The 10,668-nt window shown below is 45.9% G+C and overlaps 1 pseudogene; it reads right to left on the reverse strand.

Annotated features, from left to right (window-relative positions):
* Positions 1 to 5,264: 5,264 nt before the first annotated feature.
* Positions 5,265 to 9,871, reverse strand: LOC142831583 (large ribosomal subunit protein uL15 pseudogene; annotated as a pseudogene).
* Between the last annotated feature and the right edge of the window lie 797 nt (positions 9,872 to 10,668).

The raw sequence follows: 10,668 nt of genomic DNA on the forward strand, positions 1-10,668 counted from the left end.
GAACCATCCTGCTGCTCCTCCCACCCCCACCCAACCTCCATTTCCTTGAGATAGATTTCAGGTAGCCTAGACTGGCCTTAGACTCACTGTGTTAGCAAAACTAGCCTTGAATTCCTCATCTTCCTTCCTCCACCTCCCAAGCACCAGGATTACAGGCTTGTGCCGCCACACCTGGTTTTTGTTGTTTTGGACAGGGTCTTGAACTCACTCTGTAGACCAGGTTGGCCTCAATTTCATAGAGATCTACCAGTGTCTGCCTCCCGGGTGCTGGGATAAAGGTGTGGGCCACAACTGGCCTTCACCTGGCTTTGTTTATTTTGTCTCTTGAGGCTCAGGTTGGTCGGGAACTCTGTCTTAGTTAAGGTTCCCACTGCTGTGATAAAACACCATAAGCAGAAGCAACTTGGGGTGGGGAAGGGTTTGTTTTGCTTACACTTCCATATCAGGGTCCATCATTGAAGAGCACCAAGGCAGGAACTTGGAGCAGTGCTGCTTACTGGCTTCTTTCTCACCGCTTCCTCAGCCTGCTTCCTTATACAGCCCAGGTACCACCCACCATGGGCTGGACCCTCTCCCAATCAAGAAATGCACCCTCACCGCTGCCCAGCTAATTGTGGTTTGTTAATGAAAGGATCTGAAGAGTCTCGAGGATCACCACCTGGAGAACAAGTGGAACTTCATAGACTCGAGTCTAAAAACTAACAATTTTCACTTCTTGAAATATGCATGTATAGATGTTTTATATGTATATACATATGTATATATGTACATTCTTGTTCAGAAGGTCAAAAATTAATACAAATATAGCCCCCCCCCCAATGCACCACAGGCTAGCCCCTATGGTGGGACATTTTCTCAGTTGAGATTTTCTCTTCTGAAAGGACTCTAGCTGTGTCAAGTTGACATAAAAACTAGCCAGTGGAGACACATGGTGTAATAACAGGCTGGCCTTAAACCTGCAATCCTCCTGCCTCAACCTCCCAGTGCTCGGATTATAGGTAGGAACCACCATGCCCAGGCATACTATCTTTTGCTCTCTAAACTTTGAATTGAAAGAGAACAGGGATGGACACAGCTCAGCAGGAAAGTGCACTGGAGGACCTAGGCTCCATCCCCAGCTCTGCCAGAAGAAAGGATGCGGAACAGCAAGCAAGAACGAAAACAAGAGCTAAGATGTTTAGTTAAAGAAAAATTGTAAGATGGGGATCTTTTAAGAAAAGAAAAGAAGAAAAAAGAAAAAGAAACAAAGACTATAAAATAAACTCGGCTGTAGAATATTACCTCCCATAGGTGAGACTCTGGGTTCAATCGATAAAGCATCAGGATAAAAATGCCAAATGCTGTGTTGTGCTCCTCTGGTCTGTTGTCTCCTGAATTTCTGGAATGTATATCCTTAGAGTAAAATTGCTGAGCTAAATGGAGTGAGTCATTGTAACTCAGAATGCCTGACTGACACAGGAGCCATTTGTCTGTTTGGGGCAAACTTAGGTCTTTCAAGGCAAAGTTTCTGGCTCCCCCCTCTGTTGTTTTGCTTCATGGGGAGAAACCCTGGTCACATTACCTAGCATTGTTGCTTAGTCTTCTCCAGCATGACAATCATGACAATATTAGACTGTGAATTTTATTTTATTAGCTTTTTTTTTTCCAGACAAGGTCTCACTGTGTAGCTCTGACTGTCCCAGTACTTGCTAAGTAGCTGGCCTTGAACTCCCAGAGATCCACCTGCCTCTGCCTCCTGAGTGCTGGGAACTAAGGTGTGCACCATTTTGCCTGGCTTAGACTGTACATTCTTTGAGGACAGGATACCTTGTCTGTTCCCAGCAGCACACTGTGTCCAGCAGTAGACAGTGATATAGCAGAGATACTTGGTACATAGAGCCAGACACTGCTCAAAAACTTTCTAGATTCTGATTTATTTCATCTACATAAAAGTCCTCTGAAGAGATACTGTTACACTTCTCATCTTACAGGCAGGGAAAGTGCAGCAGAGAAAGTCTTGCCAATGGTCTGAAAAACAAAGGGGACAGAAGCAGAAGAGATTCAAGTTAGTGCCAGACAATAGGCACTTAGCAATTTTTGTCATGTAACCTGAACTGCAGGGGAGTGTGGTAGTTAATATGACTGAGTACTTTAAAAAATATATTTATGGGCCGGGTGGTGGTGGCACACACCTTTAATCTCAGCACTTGGGAGGCAGAGGCAGGTGGACCTCAGTGAGTTCGAGGCCAGCCTGGACTACCAAGCAAGTTCCAGGACAGCCAGTACTGTTATGCAGAGAAACCCTGTCTCGAAAAAGCAAATAAATGTCTTTTATGTATATGAGTATTTTGCTGGCATGTATGTATGTGTGCCATGTGGGTTTGTGGTGCCCTCAGAGGTTAGAAAAGGACATCTGATACCCCTGGAACTGGAGTTATAGATGGTTGTGAGCCACTGTGTAGTGCTGGTAACTGAATCTAGGTCCTTTTCAAGAGCAGCAATTGCTCTTAACCACTGAACTGTTTCTCCAGACCTGTTTGAGCCCTTTTGTTCAGAGCATTTTCATACATATTATCTGAGTATTATCAAGAGTTCACTCATGTTTTTCTTGTTTTTATGTTTATGTGTGTGAGTGTTTTATCTGTCTGTGCATCACATGTGTGCCTGGTGACTCAACGAGGTTATAGACAGACCAGAGTTATAGACAATTGTGAGCCCCATGTGGGAGCTGGGAAACTCAAACCTGGGACCTCTGGAAGAACAGCCAAAGCCATCTCTCAGTCCTTTGTGTGAAACCAGCCAGTAGTTCTACCCTGAAATAAGGAAAATCCAGATACTTCCCTGGAAGCACAGCAAGTTGAAATACAGTAAAAGGTGGTGCATGCCTTTAGTCCCCGCACTTGGGAGACAGAGGCAGGTGGATCTATGAGTTCCAGGACAGCCAGAGCTACACAAAGAAACCCTGTCTTGAACAACAACAAGAGCAACAACAAAAGAAAGAAAGAAAGAAAGAAAGAAAGAAAGAAAGAAAGAAAGAAAACATATACAGACATATTTTGTAAATATCTTGGTCTTTGTACAGCTGCAAACACCTGACAGGTTGGTCAGATTTCTAGGCTAGGATCTAAAGAAATCATTGTATACGGCATGAAAACCTTTCCTCTGGGGCTAAGCAACCACTTTCCTGGATATTCCAAATACTGCCAGTTTCTCCATAAACCCAACAATGGAGAGTGTATGTGGGGTGGAAGAGGAGGGTGGATGTAGCGGTGATTCCACTTTGTACTATTGTTTTTAAAGGAGTCTGGCTGTACAAAGCTCTTGCAGATGCCTTTATTGGCAGCTTCAACCCGTTGCTTTCGAGTTGCCATGGTAACTGGAAGCCAAACCAGGGTGGGTGGGGGGACTGGACGGGGACTGTTTATTGGTGAGTGATAAGGAGCCAAAAGAAAAGACAGTTCTTTGAGGGATGCCTGGGGTTGTTGTGGGGGTGGAGCAGCGTGTTTATGTATTAGCATAGGGTAAATCCAGATGCCTCTTGGCACTATGGATACACAAGCAGCTGAAAGCTGGGCAAACAGGAAGGCTACCTAGGGGCTTCCTGGTATGGTTTCTCTTCCTAATTGCCTGTATCTCAGAGATCTGAGTGAATGACCAGGGGAGAGGTCTGATGCTAGCAACTGTTCAGCACAAACACGTTCTAAAGTATTAATGGTGCCCAGTAGGAACAGGAGGAGTCGGCGCGATCTTCTGAAAGCCAGGAAATAGCGGGAGCTGCCTGTACCTGGATAAAACCCACCCGGGAGGTGAGTGAGGTTTGCGTTTGAGCTGAGTTCCTGGGGACACAACCATATGGCTTTTCCCGACTGCCATCCTCCACACGGTATGTATACCCTTCTTGGGCAGCAGCTAAAAGCTAAGGAAGACTGCTAGCTGGTATCTTAAATCCCTCCCCCACGATCCGCTGGAACTCTTCACTGAGGTCTCAGGGTGTCTTCATCTACCTTTCCAGCCCGAATTCCTGCCCGAAAGCTAGGGTCCTCCTTCCCTTTTCCAAGCCACTATCCCACTTCCCTGATTTTCCTCCCTAGAGTAGGAGGCTCCAGGGGACCACAGCTGACTCCTCCAGGCACAGAGGATTGAGTCATCCCGCAGGCGTCAGAGCGGGTAGCAACAGCTCCGCTGATCTGTATGCAGCTCCAACTCCCTCTCCAGTTCAGAGTTTTGGAGCCGTCTTGTTCAAAAGTAAAGAACAGAACACAGATGGCTGGTAACAGGATCCCACAGGGGCCTCCTTTCCCACTGAGTTCATCCTGCTAATCCTTTTATAGAAGGGAAAATAAGTGGTAAACGGAAAAGGGGAAAAAAGACCACAGCTTCTACAGAGTCTACAAGCTTTGTTCCTGGGTCCCGGTAGGAGGTCTCTGGGAAGGATTCTCACTGTCTGTTAATTTTCCTAGCCGGATCCCCTTCCTGGTCCCTTTTTCCTGACTGCTCCATCTCCTTCATTCTCCCTATTTTCCATCCCAGCTCCCTGTTCTTTGTGGTTTTGAATCAGATGGAATACCTTCTCAGAGATGCCTGAATGCCTTTTAGATGAAGCAGTCACGTTTTATTTAGTTAGTTATTTTTATTATCATTAAAATTTTTTCATATAGCCTGTTAATGGTGGCACACGCCTTTAATCCCAGCACTCAGTAGGCAGAGGCAGGCGGATCTCTGTGAATTGGAGGCCAGCCTGGTCTACAGAGCAGGTTAAGACAGGTTTCAAAGCTACAGAGAAACCCTGTCTTGGGGGGGGGATCATATGTGTATATTGGGCTATTTAAAAGAAAATTATCTGGGAGCCAAATGCAGGGCCTTGTACTACCAGACTCGTGTGGTCCTCCCACCTCTGCCTCACCGGTAGCTCGGACAACAGGTGGGAGCTACCACAAATGACTGCAGTGCCCGTCACTAGGAACCTGAGCTCAGGCAGTTTGCCTGATCTCCCTGGGCTGTAGGTAAGAATCTGTCCATCTCTATTATATACCTTACCGATTGGTTTAGAGATGAAATTAGATCGAGGGAAGGAACACAGAAAGTCACTAATAAGTATTTTCTTTGCTCCATGTTGCTGTGAGTGCCAGGTCTCTGTGTTCGGGTGGGAAGGGGAGATGTTTCCTATCAGGAAAGATATCATTTATGTTCCAGGGCTGCTGAAGCAATTGTGTAGAGAGGGACTAGTATTGTTTTTCTCTGACTTGAAGATTTTTTTTTCTTGGAAAGTGTTAGCATTTAATTGGCCTCCCTGAGTGGCTTCAAGCCACCAGAACACAGGCACCTCCAACACCCTTTATCTTTTCTCAGCTCTTCTGCTGAAAAATTTGGCTTTCACGATGACAGGCTGCTTAGGGAGCTTTCCCTTCCCCAGAACTTTGTAGTAGCCCGATCGCACAACATCAATGATGGGAGCAACTCCAGTCTTGTTCTTGGCAGCGTTGACCCGGGTCTGCTCACTGACCAGCGTCCACAGTTTATCCAGGTTGACAGTCGGGCAGAAGCTCTGGTTCCTCTTTAAGTGGTAATGCCTCATCCCAACTTTCCCGAAGTAACCTGGATGATATTTGTCGAAGTTGATCCTGTGATGATGCATGCCTCCAGCGTTCCCGCGTCCTCCCGGATGCTTGCGGTGTTTACCGAGGCGGCCATGGCCGTGGCTCACGTGGCCCCGGAGTTTCCGGGTCTTCCTCAGTCTGGATGGCGTGGCGGTGGCAGAAAGGAAAGAGGGAGGAACCAGCGAAGTATCGCGAGGTACCAAGTGTAGGGGCCGACTTGAAGATTCTTGATCAAAGTTGATGACTTTCTCCTTTTTTTCCTCTTCCACGCCTCCTGATGTCCTGATGGTTTTTGACTCTCCCTCTCTCTCTTTGGTTTTTTGAGACAGGGTTTTTCTGTGTGTAGCTCTAACTGATCTTGAACTCCCTCTTAGACCAGGCTGGCCTTGAACTCACATAGATACATCTGTCTCTGTCTCCTGAGCACTAGGGTTAAAGGCCTGTGCCACCACTACCTGACTGACTTTTTCTTTTTAATTATATTTATTTATTCATTTGTGTGTATGTGTGTGTCTACATGCATGCCATATCATGTCTGAAGAGGTCAGAGGATAACTTTTGGGAATCTGTTCTCTCCTTTTTTTTTTTTTTTTTTTTTTTTTTGGTTTTTCAAGACAGGGTTTCTCTGTAGCTTTGGAGCCTGTCCTAGAACTAGCTCTTGTAGCCCTGGCTGGTCTCGAACTCATAGAGATCTGTCTGCTTCTGCCTCCCGAGTGCTGGGATTAAAGGCGTGAGCCACCACAGCCTGGCAATATTATTACTTTTTTACATCTATGTTTTTCCTGTGTGTGTGGAGGAGTAGGGTGTATGCGACAACATGGTATAGAGATCAGAAGACAACTTGTAGGAGTGGGTGCTCTCTGTTTTCATCAGGTGGTTCCTGGGGCTCAAACTCAGGCTATCGGACTTGGCCATGACTGTCTCTACCCACTGTGTTTCACTTGTGACGCTTTCATAGTCCTTGGAAGATAAGATGCTGGGCTGCTGACTGACCGTGTGACCTTCAGTAAGTTGTCACCCCTCTTGAGGGATCTTCTTCACTCCAGGAAACAAGGAGGATTGGTTGAAGTCTGTGAACCTCAGAGAAAAGTTAAGTATAGGATGGTATTGTCCTTGGTATCAAGAATACCAGAAGTGTTTGTGCTGTTGGTGCAAATGCCACTGCTGAATTCACGTGATTGCCAAAAGCTCAGCTGACACAGGGCTGTGGCGGGACATGGTTCCTTTGTTCAGATGGTAAACATGTGTGGTGTCAATTATACTAATGTGTGCTGCTCCAGTTGAAGCAGGAGGAGCTGGTGATGAGGCCAGGACACTGCACCTCATTCTGTCTGACCAGGAGCTCTCTGGCAACACGTTTTTCCTGTCTTTCTTTGTAACTGGTAATTAGGTTCTCAGCTGAGCTGTCAGGCATCTTGACAGGTTTCATGGGCAGTCACCATCTGACAATTCACAACTTTGGGTTTTTCACAGCTGCAATGTTCCCTCCCAGGAAACCAGAGTGTCTCAATCCTGTACTCTTCCCATTGTTTGGGGAGCAGGACCTGAGAGGAAGGCCAGCTTTCTCAATGCACTCTCTAGATCCCAAGCAGACGGGGCATAGGAAATCTTAGCATTTGTGTGCGTGAGAGCTGACTCTGTGGCTTGGTAATGAAATCGGAGTCATCAAAGCTAGAAATGGCAGGGGAATATGAGAATTTAATACAGCATCCTCTTCCTTTCTTCCGTTTTCTTTCTTTCTTTCCTTTTTTTTTTTTTTTTTTTTTTTTTGAGACAGTCTCATGTAGCCCAGACTGGCCTGAAACTTGCTTTGTAGCCAAAGATGATCTTGAACTTCCAATCCTCCTGCCTCTATCTATTCTAGGATACAGCTATCCTCCACCATGTCTGGCTTACAGAAATCTGGAGATTAATCCCAGAGCTTCATGCATGCTAGGTAAGAACTCTACCAACAGAGCTATATTTCCAATCCAGAGCAATTTTTTCAATAGAGTTTGTTTGGAATTTTTGTTTTTAATTCTTATTTTATTCCTGTATATTTTTGTGTATGTGTATACATGCATGTGGTAGCCAGAGGTGTCTTTCTGAATGACCTTAGTTTTTGAGACAAGGTCTTTCCTAAACCTGGAGCGTGCCAAATTGGATAGACTGACTGACTTGCAAGCCTCAAGAATCTTCATGTTCCCACCTCCCTTGTGCTGGCATTCAAGGCATTGCCTCAGCACCCAGCCTTTGTTTGTTTGTTTGTTGTTTTTTGAGACAGGGTTTCTCTGTGTAACAGCCCTGGCTATCCTGGAATTCCTTTTGTAGACCAGGTTGGCCTCAAACTCCGAGATCTACCTGCCTCTGCCTCCCAAGTGCTGGGATTAAAGGCGTGCGCCGCCACCACACAGCATATCTATTTCTTTTTATTTCACATGTATGAGTGTTTGTCTACCTGTGTGTATGTGCATTGCATGCGTTCCTGGTGCCTGTCGAAGTTCCAAGGGCATCAGATCCCTTGGAATTGCTATTATGGATGGTCGTGAATCACCATGTGGGCCCTGGGAATCAAGCCCTGGACCTCTGCAAGAAGAACAAGTGCTCTCATCTGTTGAACTTTCTCTCCAACCTCAACACTCAACTACTTATTTATGAATATTTTTATTTCATTTCTTTTTATTTTTTTGAGGCAGGATTTCTCTGTGTAACAGTCCTAGCTGTCCTGGGACTCTCTTTGAATACCAGGCTAGCCTCCAACTCACAGAGATTCACCTGTTTCTGCCTCCCAAGTGCTGTGATTAAAGGTGTGCCCCTACCACAGAGCCTAACACCCAGCTTTTTTTTTTTAAAAAAAAGTTTTTTTTAAGTTTATTTAATTTTTTATGTGCATTGGTGTGAAGGGGTGTCAGATCCCCTACAACTGGATCTTCAGACAATTGTGAGCTGCCATGTGGGTGCTGGGATTTGAACCTGGGTCCTCTGGAAGAACAATCAGTTCTCTTAACCACAGGGCCATCTCTCCAAACCGTAACATCCAGCTTTTAAGCAGGTTCTGAGGATTATATTACAGGTTCTCATTCTTGCACTTTATATCTTCCCAGCCCCCTGCCTACTTGAAGTTTTTTTTAAATACATATTTTTTATTGCTTGTGCCTGCAGGACATGTAACTGCTATGGTCTTGTGTGGAGATCAGAGAACAAATTCCAGAATCATTTCTCTCTTTCTACCATGCGGGTCCTGGGGATTAAACTCAGGTTGTCAGGCTTGTCAGCAGGTGCCTTGCTCACTAAGCTGTCTCTCCAGACCTTTCGCTTCTGTAGCCCAGGCTGGCCTTAAACCCACTGCAATCCTGCTCAGCCTCTTGAGTACTGTTGCTGTAGGCTTAACCACCATGCTAGCTGATAGAACATCTTTTCTCTCAATGCTGGGCATGAGTCAGGGCACTGCACTGGCTAGGCCAGAGCTCTATCTCCGCACTGCAATGCCAGCCCTTTCTGGCTGTTTTGAATGATAAAGCTGAAGAGACAGTTCAAATAAAACCCCTAAGAGTTCATAGGGAATAGAAAACCTGACCAGGGACAAGGATGTGGCCAAAGTAGGAGCTGCCAAAGTGGGATAGCTTGAGCCTGAGAGCTCTCAGGTCAGCTCAGGCAGCGGTAGGAGGGGAATGTGTGTGTGTGTGTGTGTGTCTGTGTGTGTGTGTGTGTGTGTGTGTGTGTTCTCAGGTCTTCAGTTCTTCCCCGGCTAGGTCAGAGCTCCTCAGATTGGCTTTGATGCTTATCCTGATCATGGCGCCAGTCAGACTGTACCACAAAGCCGATCATGCTGCTCATCTCTGTCTTTGCTAGCTAGCAGCCATTGTCTTTCTCTCTAGCCACTGTACGTTAGTTTCTTCGTGGGGAACAGCCCTCCTCTATTCACAGGCTACCCGGGGATGGCAATGCTGAGTTTGTGTGTTCTGGGAATGGGATGCATTAGCAGAGTAAACCAGTGTCCGGCGAGTGATTCCTTCAGATTCAGTCAGTGCCAGGATGTCATGAGGTTTTCTCTGGCGTTTGAGAGAAATAATTTCCTCTCGTCCTTGAGCGTTGTTAACGTGACAATACTAATGAAATAGTTAACATTTATTGAGTGTTCAATTCTGTATCAGGGAGAGTTTGAAACACTGGACTTATTTTATTGTGTTCACAATAACCATATTAAGTATGTATGATTATTATTCCTTTTTATAAATGGTGGAATTGAGGCAGAGAGAGAGCTCTAGCCCAGGGCCTCATGCATGCTGAACATGTAACTCACCATTGGACGCCATTGCCAGCCTGGGACAAAAAACTTGACTAAATTGTCCAGGGTCTCGGCCGTCAGCTAGCTCAAATGTATTTTACAGGCGTGAGGGAATGTAAGGACTGCAGTTTGTGCTGCCTCTTGCTGTAAAGTCCCAAGCCAAAGTGAACACATTGGAAGACTTGTCCCGGAGTTGAAACCAGATTATTTAAACTCTGGAGCTGCCTAAATCAGCCTTCAGCTTGGACCTCTTTTTGTTTTCCTTAAGGAAGTCTCCTGCATTCCACCTTGGCCTTAAACTAAAATTCCTGGCCTTCTTGTCCCTGTTTTCCAGAATCTCTGACTGCAGGTATATTCTTCCTTGCCGCGTTTTCTGAAGCCCTGAGAGGTAAAGCTAAGACATTGTATAGGCAAGCACTGAGTTGTTCTTGGGTCTGTGTGTACATGTATGTATCTGTGTGCATGGTGTATGCACAGAGAACGGAAATCAAAGTTTGCTATCTTCCTTAATTGCTCTCTGCCTTATTTTGTTTTTTTGTTTTTGTCTTTTGAGACAGTGTCTCTCTACATAGCTTGGCTGTCCTGGAACTCACCATGTAAACTGGGCTGGCTGGGAACTCAGAGAGTAAAGTCATGCACCACCCAGCCCAGCTTGTTTCCTTCCTTCCTTCCTTCCTTCCTTCCTTCCTTCCTTCCTTCCTTCCTTCCTTCTTCCCTCCCTCCCTCCCTCCCTCCCCCCTTCCTTCCTTCCTTCCTTCCTTCCTTCCTTCCTTCCTTCCTTCCTTCCTTCCTTCTTCCCTCCCTCTCTCCCCTCTCCCCTCTTCC

The sequence above is a fragment of the Microtus pennsylvanicus genome, chromosome 11, assembly GCF_037038515.1.
Source record: "Microtus pennsylvanicus isolate mMicPen1 chromosome 11, mMicPen1.hap1, whole genome shotgun sequence".
Classification (NCBI taxonomy): Eukaryota; Metazoa; Chordata; class Mammalia; order Rodentia; family Cricetidae; genus Microtus; species Microtus pennsylvanicus.